General features: G+C 34.4%; 1 pseudogene; it reads left to right on the forward strand.

The window, feature by feature from the left end:
• The first annotated feature begins 331 nt into the window (after positions 1-331).
• Positions 332-804, forward strand: LOC128296638 (pre-mRNA splicing factor SR-like 1; annotated as a pseudogene).
• Positions 805-14,906: the final 14,102 nt, after the last annotated feature.

The raw sequence follows: 14,906 nt of genomic DNA on the forward strand, positions 1-14,906 counted from the left end.
TTTATGATTTAGGGTTTAGGAAATAGGGGTTAAAGATTAAGGTCATTCCCTTATGATTTCTTGGTTTTCCCCCTTATGTTAAATCTATCTACTTCTTCTATTTATTCGTTTATTTCGATTCTGGCCGAGGATATTTTGTTAAATGAAATTGTTTTAAGGGATTCGCTTTATAGTTTGTACTTAATAGGGTTTTGAGATTTAATTGACGATTAATATGCTTCTACGTACGGTGTTTTAAAGAAAATGCCTTATTTCCAATTAATTTGATTAGGGTTGGTTTTCGTATCTCAAATAATTTCAAGGTTTTTGTGTTTAGATATTAGAAATCAGGATGGGTTTTCTGGTTCTTTTGAGTCTGTTTCTTTTCTCTCAAAAATCAGATAATCTTATTTTGAGCAGAGTAAGGTTATGATTTATGACACTTTGTATGGTGTATTCTTGTGTTGACAGTGCGGGGTATTATCATAGAGATACAGACATGTGGTAAACAGATTGATTCGTTGTTAGAGAAGGTGCTTTGTATGAATATATTATCCTCTGATTATTTAAAGAGCTTTACCAATTAAAGACTTACCATGAAGTCATTGATGAAATTTACAATCAAGTTGATCATGGTGAACTGTGGATGACTGGGAATTGTCGTGGTCCTTCTACTGCATTCTGTCTTCTTTACAAGTTTTTCACCATGAAACTTACAGTCAAGCAAAGCATGGGCTACTGAAGCACCCTGATTCTCCTTACATTAGAGCAGTAAGTGGAAATTTTCTCGTTTATCTTCTCTTATTTGTTTTCCCAACCATGTAGAAATTGTTTGTTGGAAGAGAGGATGGATAGTCGTTTTACCATTGTTTTTGCATTTATTCATGTTTACTGATCTTTGATGTGTAATGCGACTGAGCTTTCCCACTTTTGTACATTTGTTATCAACTTATAGTTCATTAGTATTGTTGTGAACCTGAAGTTGTCATTACAACCTGACTATGGTTTAAACATGACTTCATTACTCTATCATTGTTGTTTGTATTTTTGGACATTTTAAAAGTTATAAGTGCTTGCTTAGTCGAGTGGACTACCTGACCAAGTTTGCCTTATTTTTCTTTTATTTGTAAAAATAAATATGTAAGCATTATAATATTATTGTTTTACATAGCAGATTTGTTAGATAAATGTTTGATTTTTTTTTTGTTTAAAGCGGAACCTTTCGCTAAGAAGGATTGGTACGATATCAAGGCTCTTTCGTCACCCGTACTCAAGGTACCAAGGTTTGTTTTCTTTTAGAAAATTATTTATTTATTGCCCTCTTGAATTTTGGTTTAGGGTCTAATTTGACTATGATAATAGTAAAATTAGGTCTGTTATAAAATTTGCCCTCAATCTGTCTTTGGAACCTTGATTCAATTGTTGCCATACGACTTGGTTCAATGCTTCTGAATGTTAGTCTTTGTTTCTAAATTTGCCCCCAATCTGTCTTTGGAACCTTGATTCATTTGTTGCGATACGACTTGGTTCAATGCTTCTGAATGTTAGTATTTGTTTCTTAATTTGCCCCCAGTCTATCTTTTGGACTTTACACTTAACTGTCCTATCTCTATTCTACCTTGGCTAGTATATTCAGCAAAACTGTGTATTTTGGTCTTGTTTATGTGCTAGTATATTTTTTTCAGTTCATCAGATTAAAAATGCATGAATTTTTAAGTTTGGATATTGTTTGTCCTTGGCTCTAAATTGTATCTACTCCTTAGTTGTCTTTATATTTGCATTGGAATGTTGAGAATTACTATAAATTCTATCCAAGAGTGCTAATTATGATCCTACTTCAAACTGAGCTCTTCTCTATATTTCTTTTTATCAATTGGGAAACAAGTATCTCCTTTTATGTTAGGGTAAAAAAGGGAATATTTTATAACTATAAGTAGTTTGGAACTTTTAACATATTGAACTTTTTCAAAGAGAAAGGTAAATTTTGGAGTTTTGATGTACCTTCTTTTGAAGTATTGTTTTACTGTTTATGGTGTTTGAAGCAGTGGCAAACGACCAACAGAAAATTGGATAGAAAATTGAAATAATTATCAAGTTCGGTGGTTAAGAAAGTGCCACTTTTTGTAGGGTTATTGCTGCATCAACATAATATTTTGCATGCAGTCTCAGGAATGCTTATCTATTTATTGTTTCTATATACAACCCTTGTACTGGCCTTGCTTTATTGGTTGCCAAGGAGGAAAAAGTTGGAATTCTAGTGCTGTACTTGCACAAAATAAGATTTCAACTGTACTTGCACAAAATAAGTTTTCAATCATATTTTCTATCCAATATCCATTCTTCGGTCACAAAATGATTAAAATATATATGATTTAAATCATAGACTTCTTTTGATGTTTTTGTCTTATCAAATCTAAGATCTAAAAGCAAGAGAGAAGGAACTTAAAGCAAAAGAGGCTGAACTGAATAAGCGTGAACAAGTAATTTGTTGTTGGCTGTTTACACTCGAGTGAGGCTAGCCCTTGAATAATAAGTCTGGTGCTTCCGATTTATTTTTGCAATATTTGATATCAATTGTGATAAGTTGTTCCTTTTGCATAGCAGTTACAAATTATACATGTGACAGCCTTAAATTGACCCTAGTCGGGAAGTGGTTTCGGGATCGCTAAACCGAGTCACTGAAGTATTTGAATGTGATATTTATTGTCTAAAGTATGTGAATAAGAATGTGTGAAAGTTTTAAGCTTCGATTTAGTCGATTGCATGTGAATTTAGTTAATAAGACTTATGTGTGACACTTTTGAAATGTGATAGGTTAATCTATAAGGACCTATTAAAGCATGTAGTGAAAATAATGGTTTTGCATGTCAAATACTCCTTTTTTTATACATAGTGGCCGGCAATGATGGTGCATATATTAGAATATGTAGTAAATCTTCATGAAATGGTCATTATTCTATGTAAAAGAAAGGAAATAAATAAAAGAAATACTAAGGATAATAAAAGAAAGAAAAGAATGAAAGTGTGATGAAAACAAAAGAAGAAATCAGTTCTTCTTGGCCGAAATGAAAAGAGGAAGAAGGGAGTGAAGCATTCGGTCATCTAAGGTCAATATTAAGGTAAGGGAGTTTATACTAGTTCTTGAAATTTTAGTTGATGTTGAGTGAGATATCAAGTTATTTTTGTAACCCATGTTGAAATTTTGATTTTGGAATGAGTAAGGTTTTCGGCTATGGAAATTAATAAGGGTGATGGTTTTCGGCTATGGAAATTAATAAGGGTGATGGTTGTTGTTTCATGCTAAATCTAGATGAACAATGGTAGTTTGCTTACATCTTGATATTTATGAGTTCCTTTCTTGGTTCTACCTTAGACCCATGAAGTATATTTTTACTTGGTGTTGTTGGAGATTTATGATAGAAGCTAATGAGTGAGAGTTGGATAGATATTATGAGGTTAAAATTCATGGGATTGTAAGCTTGTAAGTTGGATGATGAAATTCATGCTTTGTGAGGGTAAATGGTTTAAAAGGAGCATTCGCCATGATGTAAAATTATGATGAAGTGATGTTAAATGCTTTGAATATTGAGTATATATTGTTATAAGTTGAATTTAAGGTTGGTTAAGTTGTCTTTGTCATTGCGAATGTGTGTCTAGTTAAAGAAAACTTGTTAAAGTGCTTAGTTAATTGATATTAGGTTAATGAAATGTGTATTCGATTCGTAAAGGTGTATATGAGGAAATGTTAAATTAATTGTATTAAATTGCTTAATGTGATTAAAAATGCGTATGACCATTGTGTATTTGAGCTAAAAGTGGCTACATGACCTATTAAATTTCTTGTCATATTCGGCCATAAGCTAGCATAATGAGACTTTAATAAGTTAAACTTGTGTGAACTAGCTCAAGAGCTTAGAGGATCAAAGTTGGATAAAGGAAAGGAAAAAGTGATCGAATAGCCGTCGAAACCGTTCGACAACATCCGAGGTAAGTCTTTGAGTAATGGAACGTAGTTTATGAATTATATGTCGAGATAATTAGTTTATACTTATGACGGGTAGCTGAATGTGCATAGAGATCATGTCATAAAGCAAATCAAATCATGCTCTTTGTATGTGGCTATTGAGCCGAAAATGGGATGGTTGATAAGTGCCTTGTGTTTGAGTTCTAGTGATGAAAATGAAATATAGATGTGATATGATTTATTGATATATGTGCATAAATATTCGGATGATAACCGGGCTAGGTCCCGAAGGCCTTTGTGCTAGTGACTAATTCCGGGCTAAGTCCCGAAGGCATTTGTGCAAGTTACTATATCCGGACTAACATCCGAAGGCATTTGTGCGAGTTGCTATATCCGGGCTAAGACCCGAAGGCATTTGTGCTAGCGACTATATCCGGGCTAAGTCCCGAAGGCATTTATGCTAGTGACCATATCCGGGCTAAGACCCGAAGGCCTTGTGCGAGTGGTTATATCCGGCTAAATCCCGAAGATACTTGGGTTTGGGAATGAGCGATCTTGCTGTAATAATTTCAATTAATACGCTCGTAAAATCCCAACGATGAGGTATGTTTCGTATATGCATTGGAATAGTTGATTCCTTTTAAATAGTATTCGCTCAGTCGATTAATAAGCTTCCGGCCTTTGGTTAAGTTGATCCCTTATGTATGAATATAAGGGTTGGAAGTGTGAAGTAGGTATGATTTTGAGAATATGTGTATATGAAATTATCCGACTAGTCATATGAATGTTATACTTCAGTTGTGCCTAATTTCATTGCTCAAAACTTACTAAGCATTAAATGCTTATTCCGTTTCTTTGATTCTCTGTTTTATAGATTTTGGTTCGTTAGCTATCGGACTCGGGAGTGTCAAAGTCGAAGTCACCCACACTATCAAAGCCCTTTTGGTACTCTTTTAGTTGAACTCTGATAATGGCATGTATAGGGCTGCCCTTTTGTTGTTAGTCAAGTACTTTGGTATTGTATATATTTGGATAGCCATGCGAAAATGGCTTATATATTTTGAGCATAGCGTTATAATCATTTTGTATATATATGGTTATTGAGAGGTGTAGAAATGCTTGGCAATGATTAGCCATTGGAATGGTTAATCACGTTCATATTTTTGTGCTATGTATGTTAAAGGGCTAGTTGAATCATGGAAATTATGAAATAGGTAAAGTCTACCTTAAAAACAGAGGCCGATAGCAGCAGTGATGTGAATTTGAAAAATCACTAAAAATATTAGGAATAGAATTAAATAGTGAATAAATTATGTAATCGAACCTTGATGAGTCTATTTTCATATGAAAGAAACGAAACGATCATATGAGTCTTAATTTAAGAGATGTTTAAGTTTTCGTGAAACAGGGCCAGAGTGATTTCTGGATCCCCTGTTCCGACTTTGGAAATTCACTATAAATCAACCAGAGATAATTAAAAGTCATTTCCTATATGTCCAGATTCCTTTTCGAGTCTAGTTTCTTTAGAAACAAACGGCATAAGTATTGAAGCCCTGTACAAGGAGATATCTAAGTCGTAATGCATGAAGGTCAGAGTAGTCGAACCCTGAAAAAGGGGAGACTTTAACTAATAAACTGTACTAATTGGCTTGACCAAAAATTCTAGAAAACAATTTGTAGATGGACATATGAGTCTAGTTTCAGAAAAAATTTACAGAACTGGTTTTCGAGTTTTGGAACTCGAGATATGATTTTTAAGGTGACAGTGACGCAGTTAGCCAGCTTGTCTGGAAATTTTAAAATGGACTGTGCAAATAAATGAATTAAGTCTGTTAGCACCTCGTGTTCGACTCCGGCAACGGTCTCGGGTACGGGGCGTTACAATACAGATTTTTGAAGTAATTTAAATATTGCTATCTTGGCACAAAAAAATCAAAACCATAGTTTTTGAATTTGAATTTCCTATTCATATTTCAGTTTAGTTTTTCTTTCTGAATGCTTGTAAAATAAGTCTTTTTATTATGAAAATACTAAAATTATGCAATGACTTGATTCTTATATGTTCGAATGCAATATGTAAATGTGTTGTATGTAAGGTGGTTTTGCTATTCATTTTGCTCTTAGAATAATTTGTCCTTGTAGTAACTGAATGTTAACTTTATATTTTGCAGGAGTTGAGAAGGAAAGAGGATGCAATTGCACGAGGTAGGTTCTTTTTTATTTTTTATCTTGATGAGTCTTGATTTTATCCATTACCAGTTTGATTTTGACATGAGTTCTTGACATGACTCCCTTAAACATCTTTTGCTTTTTTCTTCCAAAAGTTTAACGTCTTTCCATTAGAGTTTCATAGTCAAGTTTATCTCCTCTTCCTTTTGATCGACATTTGCAATACTTTGGGTTCAAGATCCCCTGTATACTAAAGGTATAGAGTTCGAACTTTGGCATGAGTTTGTTTTTCAACAACTATGGCATTTTGCACTCATCTTCAACGATTTGACATTTCAAAGTGACTAAAGATTATGCCAAATTTGTTTGAATGAAAAATAATGACTTTATCAATGCTATTGGACATAGAAATTAAGATTATGATAACTAAAAACCTATGATATTTGTGAGCTTAATTAAAAAAAGTGAAACATGTTATGAGTCACATGAAATCGAGAAAGGAGATAGACATTAAACACGTGAGGTTCGTCATGACATCTCTTTTAACCTTCATTTGACCCTTTTTGTCTTTTTCATATGTGGCTACTTATTTTCTTTTTGAGGCCTTTACAAGTCCATCAACATGAAACTGAATTTATGCCTGTCACTTATTTACAGCGACATTAGCATTTACTATTAGCCTAGCATCAGTTTTTTTATTATGGGTTTACTTTTTATTGATTTCACTTTCATTACAGTAAATGGTATAGCTAATTTCCTTGTTTGGCTCAATCAGGTGACCGAGATTCCATTTAACAATTTTCTTTATTGCTGGAACAAGTCTTAACCAAGATCAAGATCAAAGTACTTCACTAAGTTATATATGCAGGCATTGCAATACTTTGGCTTCATCTAAGCTTGAACCAGCCCTCTGTTGTATATTGTTTCTTCTTCTTTTCTGATTTTTTTCCTTTGATTAATGAGAGGTGATGATGATTTGGCTTTCTTTTCTCACCAGGATGAATTTTGTTTTAGAAATTGTAATACTTTGTGTGTCTCTGTGTGTGTGTTTTTTTATGTATTAAATTACATATTGAATCAATATTTATGTATTAAATTTAAATTCATTAATTTTTATATTTAGTTTTAAAGTTTAAATTTTAATGGAAAATTTAATTTAATTAATATTTTTATTTATCCTTAAAATTATATAGTTTAAAGTTCAAATTTAAAAATAAAACATAATATAATATTTAACATAGAAATAAATATTATTTAATTAAAATAAAATAATTTTTTAAAGGTCATGATTTTTAGTGGCGTTTGTAAGAAAAGCGCCGCTAAAGGTCATGTTCTTTAGCGGCGTTTGTGGGAAAAGCGCCGCTAAAGGCCATGACCTCTAACGGTATTTTTGGGAAAAGCGCCGCTAAAGGTCATGTTATTTAGCGGCGTTTTTGGGAAAACGCCACTAAAAGTCATGTTCTTTAGCGGCACTTTTGGGAAAAGCGCCGTTAAAGATCATGACCTTTAGTGGCATTTTTTTTCATAAACGCCACAAAATGTTAACGGCGTTGTCTTTAGTGGCTTTTTTGTGGCGTTTGTAAAAGCGCCACGAATAGTTTTAGCAGCGCTTATAGGCCCAAAAAAACGCCGCTAAAAACCTGTTTTGCTGTAGTGCGTGTGGAATTAATTCTAAATGTACACCTACAGGAGTTTTCACACGGCCTGGCATACGCCCGTGTCCTTTACACGACCATGACATACCCGTGTCCAAAAACATGGACATTTTGTTTTTGACGTCAGCATCCCCAAAATCTTACATGGTCAAGGCACACGCCTGTGTACTAGGCCATTGATACGAACTCGCCTCGGAATGATTTGAGTCGTAATAGTTGCCCGATCATAAATTGGGTAAGTTTTGGCTCGTTTGAAAAGAAGGTTGAAAATGGGTTGAAAATAGGCTTAAACAAGGGGTTTAAAATTGTTAAAGGAAAGATAGGGTAAATTTGGCTAACAAGAAATTAAAAGAAGGTTGACAGATGGATGGACCTTGATCCGTTACTTAGAAAAGTAAGAACCAAAGGTATAATTGAAGGGATGAACGCCACACCAGGTTGGTGATAAGTTCGGGAAAATAAAGGAGAGATCAATGCCACGAGATGAAATCCCGATAAGTCAAATCAGTCCAAAAGTGAATAAAGAGAATTGAATTCTCACTAGAACAATGAAGTTCATAAAAATGACAAAGTATCAAAATGTGTAACCTTTACAAATGAAATTTAACAATATTTATAGCCTAAAACATGGTCAGCTGAATGGTCTCAAAACTAGCTGAATAGTCACTTAATTCAGCCTTTAAATGAACTAAAATTTCCAGAAAAATTTAGGAAAAGTCCAAGAAACTTCTCCAGCCTTGAGAACGTCTTTGGACAGCTTCTAAGGTGTCTACATGCAACTGGAATTAATTGGAATGGATAGGAGCTGATTGGCCACATAGGAAACCAAATGGGCGACTTGTGATTCACTAGAAGGGTGAAACTTCCTTGAAGGTTCTTAGCGACTTTGGGAGCGCCAATGGGTAGCACTTTGCTGATTCCAATCAACTAAAATTAAACAAAGATAATTAAGAGGTGAATGGAGCTAGTTGGCCATGCTAAATTCGCCAAAGAGGTGAATGGCCTTTAATGAGTCTGCTTTGATAAGTCGAATAAATTTGGAAGAATTTATTGGCGACTTGAAAACACTTCAATGGTCACTTGGGAGAAAGAAAAATAATAGCTCTTCATGTGTCATTTGTTGTTCACAAAAAGGTGTTTGGAAAACTAAACCAACAACCCCATATAAATGCCGTCCAATGTATGTAGTCGCACAATTAAAAACAACAAATTAATGGAGTTTAAGACATCTCAAAATCGGCGACATTTAATTAAAACAAGACATCATTAATTCGCACATTAAACCAACAGCAAACTTAAGACATATTATCATCATGCTTAAGCTGGAACACACTAACACCTGCATATTAATTCGGCTAAAAAAAAGACAAATTAAATAGCAGCAAACACATTAATACCTGCACATTAATTCGGCTAAGACAAATTAATTAGCAGTAGCTAATAAATTTGTTCTAAAACTAGACACATTAAAAATTATGTCCTCAACTAAAGACGCATTAAACTTTAATTAATTATGTCCAGATTTTTGTCACAATAAAATAAACTAATTATTTGAGCTGACTTTAACTAAATTAACTAACTTATTTAATTTATTCCAGCAACTAAAATCAAATGAACTAAAAAAATTAAAATGAACTCAAACGAGTTCAAATGAGCTCAAACAAGCTGAGTTGAGCTCCATTGAGCTGGGTAAAACTAAAATTGAGCTTGTTGAGCTGAAATTAAACTTCATCTTGCACTTGGGGCCCTCGAGCTTGGGCCATTCTCGATGTTGTGGAGTTGGGTCGTAACATGATGTGACCAAGTTCACATTAGCCATGTCCATCACACGGCTGAGACATATGGTCGTGTCTCTGCCCGTGTGTTTACTACCATGTATACTGACTTGAAAGTTTTAAGTGCAAGGGACACACGGCCGGACCACACGCCCATAGGGCAGACCGTGTAACACACGGCCAAGACACACGTCCGTGTGTCTACCCGTGTGGACGATATAAGGCTATTTACTAATCCTCTTTGCCACCTTACTTACACAACCTACACAAAAGCAACCAAACCAATACAAGAATAACTTATTTAAACCAATCAGCCACAATAGACTACATATCAATTAAGCAATTACTCATTTATGAGAGTAACTTCATTTGCATATATCAAAATGAATATTTTCCATCATTCAAGGCTTAATACAAAATGAAGGGTTTCCAACCCAAGCCAATAGATTTGGCCAATTCTCAATGACACAAAAATAGTAAAGTCTAAGCCCTATACATGCCATATTGAAAAATATAAATCAACTACACCATATGCTTCGATTGATAGTGTGATCAATATCTCTGACTTCCTTTGGTCCTTGAGCTAGATAGATGGCACTATAAGAAAATGAAAAAGGAGAGAGAGTAAGCATAAAACTTAGTAAGTTGCATATAAATAAATATACAACATAACTTTACCATTCATCAACAAGTATCATAATACAAAAATGGCATAAGCAAAACTTACTCATCAATATTCAATACACCTCATATAGCATATATTGAGCTCACATTTCATACATACCATATAGGTACCTGTACCACTCACAACACGGTTATACTTTTCTTGTTAACTTAAAATCATACTTTCACCGTTGAACCATTTGGGATATTATCAGATACTCATTTAGCCTCAAACATGGGGCCAAGTGTCGATGTCATGTCCCAGACATGGTCTTACACAAGTTCTAGCATATCTGTACTGATGCCATGTCCCAGACATGGTCTTACACTGACACATCTCATAACCGATGCATGTCTCAGACATGTCTTACACTAGCTTACGTCTCGAGGCCGAAACATGTCCCAAACATGTCTTACACTAGCACTCGTCTCAATGCCGATGCCATGTCCTAGACATGGTCTTACACTAGCTCTCATAATGTGGCTGATGCATGTCCCAGGCATGTCTTACACTAGCTCACACAAGTGACCCAAACGTCATGGCATGAATATCTGATTTATTTCCTAAGGTTCAATCGGGAATTCTACTATCTCTATTCTCATTTCCACAACAAGCAATTTATGCTATAATAATTTCAATACAATTCAAATACATATATTATTAATGTAGTTGTACTATTTACATACAACTTACCTCGGATTACAAAATGTGACGACTAGTCGATTTAGTCGATTTGCTACTATTTACATACAACTTACCTCGGATTACAAAATGTGACGACTAGTCGATTTGCTTGGCTTTGCCCCGGCCTAGGTCCAGATTCGGTATTTCTTGATCTATAATAACAAAATGTACTTATTTAGTCACTAATTAAAATTAGGCAATCGAAAATTCATATATTTGGTAAAACGACCATTTTGCCCCCAGGCTTTGACAAAATGACCATTTTGCCCCTAGGCTCGAAAATTGATTTTTATCGAATTTCTTCTTACCTTAAGTCTAGCCGAACCCTTTTTACTCTTATAGAAACTCCAAATTCCCACTATATCACACATTTATCATCTATTTTACAACTTATGCAAAATAGTCCTTTTAGGTGTTTTCATGCTAACACCTTTCACAAAAGTTGTTTATTAGACACCCAAGACTCATTTTCTTCCTTAAAAACTTAGCAAAATTACAAATATTTTCATGGAAAAACCCTAAACTCTTAATCATTTTGCAAAATAGTACCCTCATTAGAAAGCTCATGCTTCAAGGGTCTCAAAAATGTAAAAATCATCAAGAAAAACTATCAAAATCACTCACTTGTAAGGATTACAAGTTGCTAAAATTTTTAAGCTTTAAAACCCCCTTCAATGGCTAATTTTCGATGGAGAAAGAAGAATAAAAAGGGATGATATCATCTTTCCTTTATTTACTCCTGTTTTAGTTAAAATAAGCCACCTAACTTACCAAATTTTGAAAATTTGACCACCTTTGTCTCCTATGACCGGTCATGCCTCCCTAAAGGGTCTAATTTCCCTTTAAAGACCCCCAATTTAGGTTCTCTAGCTATTTGGCACTTTTAGCTATCAAAATAGGACTTTTGCATTTTATGTGATTTAGTCGTTTTTCACAATTGGGCTCACAAACGTCACAATTAACTTACCAAATTTTTCATGCACTCTTAAAAACATGCTATAACATCTGAGTAATTATAAAATAATTTATTCAACTCTGAATTTATGGTCCCAAGACTACTATTCCGACTAGGCCCTACATCGGGCTATTACACTGTTCAATTGTAAGTTAGACTTTCGCCAGATTTTCTTTTACCTACCCTAGATTTGGTAGGGAAATCAAAGGGACCAAAAGTATATTTATGGGAAGGGGACATTTCAAATGTTTTTTCCTATCTACTTAATGTTTAGGTTCTTCTTTCTAACATCAACATTCTCTTCTTCTTCTTCTTCTTCTTCTTCATTCTCATTTAATGAGTAGATGATTCAACCTTCTGGTAAGTCTTACAACTTTACATGTTACAATTATAGAAGGGAAAGGTATTACAAGAAGGGTTTGCTTGGGGGTCGCATGTAGCTGAAATGTTAGTAAGCTGTTTGTAATTGGGACTCTAATGGAAATCTTATGATCTTTTAAGTAGTTGTTGCTACTGGATTGGGAAAGGCAATAAAAAAAAAACTCCAGGCTGAAGTAAAGGTAGGTATCTAGTGAGTTTCTAAACCTGACTCATACACACTATATTATAATGATTCTTTGTAGGGTCGATGCGCATATCTTCATAAGAAGCTATTGTGTCAATGTATGGTTATATGTGTAACACCCCAATACCTGGTCCGATTGTACGAACTCGGTATAAGACTATTACATTTGGTGCAAAAATGGTTTTGGCTAGATACTGTTTAATTTAAACATTTATACATAGTATTTTAACTTATTTAACCAAAAAATTATTAATATAAACATGTGGGGTCATTATTTGATGTTGGATTTTGTTTGGAAATGATTTTAACATTTTTTTTACTCAAAATAAGGGAAAAGTATCGATACCAAAACAAAATGTATCGATACCTTTTAAAAAGGTATTATACCACTACACAAAATCAATACCAAAATAGTATTATGGAACTCTGGAAATTCAAATTTTGATGAAGGTATCGATACCTTAGGCTTAGGTATCAATACCTAGCCTTTGATATTGATACTAATGACAAAAGCGATACCAAAATCACATTTTATTTTGGCAATTCTGTATTTCAAAGCCTAGGTATTGATACCTATACCCTTGGTATCGATACATTGGGTAAATTTTGGCAAAAATCAGTTTAAAAATTCACTAAATCCCTTGCAATATATAATAGATTCTTCTTAACACATAAGACCAATTCAAGATGTATTAAAACTACTTAAAACAACTCCAAATCGATCACAATTATCACATTAACAAACCACATTTGCAAACATACCTATAACTTCAATAATTCATTTCATATAGAACCAAAAGACTTCAAGTAAAACCAAAATAGATAGAGTTTCAAGAGTTTGCATTTTAGTTCCTAACATTTGGTTTACCTATGTACATGTCATTTTAACTCATTGAGTTGTGGTCTGAGTTCATGATATATGTGGCACCTGAATTCATTGAGTTATGGTCTGAGTTCATGATGTATATGACACATGTTTTGTCGTTCAAGTGCTGGTCTCGTATATTCTACCGGTGGTTGGGTAGTCTGGCATGTGTTGTGAATACCTGATAGCCTATGTGAGTAGACCCATGAGTAGCTCATAAGTGAGAAACATGTGATATGCGATATGAGGTAGCATTGGCTACATATGAGGCACTTAGATGCAAAATTCTATTTTATCCGATAGTATTCCAAGTGTTCAACGGGTAGTTCTAAAGGAAGTTCAATGAGTAATCTTGATGAATACGTCAAAGACGAGAAAGTAAGTTATTATGTGCAAGTGGCACAAGTCTGTACATCGAACTCATGAGAATGAAATGAGATATGATGAACTTGTGGTGAGAATATATATATTTATATCTATATGAAAAATGAGTTTAAGAGATTTGATAATATGCAAGATTATGCTCATTATGTTAAATATATGATTAATACTTGTTTAAGTTGCATTTTATTGCATGTGAACTTACTAAGCTTTAATGCTTACCCTCTTTTCTTTCCTTTTCTTATAGTGTCACCAAGCTAGCTATGGGATCGGAAGACGTCTGAGGCTCGATCACACTATCAGTTGAATATTTGGGTATAGCTAGTCTTATCATTTTGAGTATGATATGTATCGGGACTTGGTCTTTTTGTTATATGTCATATTGATTAGCCAAATGAGTTGGCTCATTAAAGTATTATGATTATTTTGTATATGGCCATGAGAGGTGGCTCATATTGACTACTTGGTTTGTAACCCTAATTATTGGTACATGTATACAAATGTGCTTTTGCTTTGATGTGGTTATGGTTACTTATGGATAATGAGTGTAATGGATGGCATGTATGTTTGGTGTATGAAATATGATTAATGTGTATGCCAATAAAGGTGATGCAAGTAGGTAACTCAAAAGTAGGTTAGTAAAGATGATAGAAAAATATGAAATTGGTGTGGAATGCCATATGAAAGCATGATAGTTTGAATAGGTGATATGTTAACATTACCAAGTCATAATTTAACCATGAATGTGAATGCTTAAGTAACCAAATGTACCATGTTGCATGCCATGAAGTGAGTATAAGTATGTGAGTGTTTAAGGGTGGCAATTGGCTTGGAAATAGCCTAGAAATTGTCCATACGGTTAGACACATGGGCATGTGTCTTGGCAGTGTGTGACACACGGTCTGCCCCATGGGCATGTGATTCTGTCGTGTCTCTTGCACCCTAATTATGCAAAACAGAATGCCCAGTAGTAAACACACGGGCAGAGACACGACCGTGTGTCTCACCCATGTGAAGGACACGACCCTAGGACATGGGTGTGTGCCCAGGCCGTGTGAAGTCTGCACTTAATTTTTAGAGTTTAATTTGCCACAAGGCCTAAGCACACGGGCATATGACTTGGCCGTGTGACCTTATTTGGTTGATGACATCATAGTCAGAGAGTTACACAGGCTGAGGACACGGGCATGTCCCAAACCACACGTGTGTGTGTGACCACATGACCTACCCACACGGGCGTGTGACTCCCC

This window comes from Gossypium arboreum, chromosome 8 (genome assembly GCF_025698485.1).
Source record: "Gossypium arboreum isolate Shixiya-1 chromosome 8, ASM2569848v2, whole genome shotgun sequence".
NCBI lineage: Eukaryota > Viridiplantae > Streptophyta > Magnoliopsida > Malvales > Malvaceae > Gossypium > Gossypium arboreum.